Source organism: Phacochoerus africanus, chromosome 3 (assembly GCF_016906955.1).
Source record: "Phacochoerus africanus isolate WHEZ1 chromosome 3, ROS_Pafr_v1, whole genome shotgun sequence".
NCBI classification, from domain to species: domain Eukaryota; kingdom Metazoa; phylum Chordata; class Mammalia; order Artiodactyla; family Suidae; genus Phacochoerus; species Phacochoerus africanus.
Window position 1 is genome coordinate 128,990,960 of NC_062546.1, and position 964 is coordinate 128,991,923.

The 964-nt window shown below is 41.3% G+C and overlaps 2 non-coding genes across 2 annotated transcripts; one reads left to right on the forward strand and one right to left on the reverse strand.

Annotated features, from left to right (window-relative positions):
• The first annotated feature begins 230 nt into the window (after positions 1-230).
• TRNAA-CGC (transfer RNA alanine (anticodon CGC)) lies at positions 231-302 on the forward strand. The gene has a single exon. It is a non-coding gene; the product is annotated as a tRNA-Ala (tRNA).
• Positions 303-604: 302 nt separating this feature from the next.
• On the reverse strand, positions 605-675 carry TRNAG-GCC (transfer RNA glycine (anticodon GCC)). The gene has a single exon. It is a non-coding gene; the product is annotated as a tRNA-Gly (tRNA).
• Between the last annotated feature and the right edge of the window lie 289 nt (positions 676-964).

Below are 964 nucleotides of genomic sequence, written 5' to 3' on the forward strand. Positions count from 1 at the left end.
TCAAGCTCAAGGCGCCGGCAGGAGTCCTCGGGAGCTGGCCCTGTTTGCGCCCCACACCGCTGGGTGCCCGGAGTTCCGATGCACCCTAGAAGCAATTTAAGACCAGGGTGGGAAGGGTAGAAACAAGCTGCAGAAAGACTTGCCAAAAGAGAATCTTAAACTTGTCTAAAGCAATTGAGGTAGCGCTAGACGGACTGAATACCTATACCAGAAAAAAAGTGTTTCGGCTGGGGGATGTAGCTCAGTGGTAGAGCGCGCGCTTCGCATGTGTGAGGTCCCGGGTTCAATCCCCGGCATCTCCAGACAGTCGGTATAACTTTTTAAAACTACTGTAGAACACTCTATGTCTACTATTGTAGAACACACTATGTCTCATTACGTATTTATACATTTTGCTCACATACTCTAGGGAGCCCGCAAAAATTTTAAAATACGGTGACCCTCAGGAAATCAGCCGTTTCTATTGCTCAAAGAAAGAGTGAAAGGGGAAATTATCCTTAATTAATCTTTCTTTATTTGCATAAAACTAATGTTTCCTTGTGTTTACTGAACTTGTTTTAAAAAACCTGAGGTGCTTAGAAAAAACAGGATAGGAAAACGCTTATGCATTGGCCGGGAATCGAACCCGGGCCTCCCGCGTGGCAGGCGAGAATTCTACCACTGAACCACCAATGCTTACTGTAAGAAAAAGGGTTCCATATCTTACTAGAACAGATATTTCCATGTGCGCAATGTTTTTGTTAGTAATTTTAAATTTCTGTGCTCAATATCAGAAGCAGCAATGGATTTTTTAAAAAATAGAATAACTATAATAAAATATTGGGTTAACATTTACAAAAAAACCTCATTATATTAACTTATGTTGAACACTATGAGTAGATTCTTTCTTCTGAAATTGTCCTTGGTGAAGGAGGCAACTGAAAAGTTTGCTATGTATAGGCAGGAGTATACAATTACCTAGCTG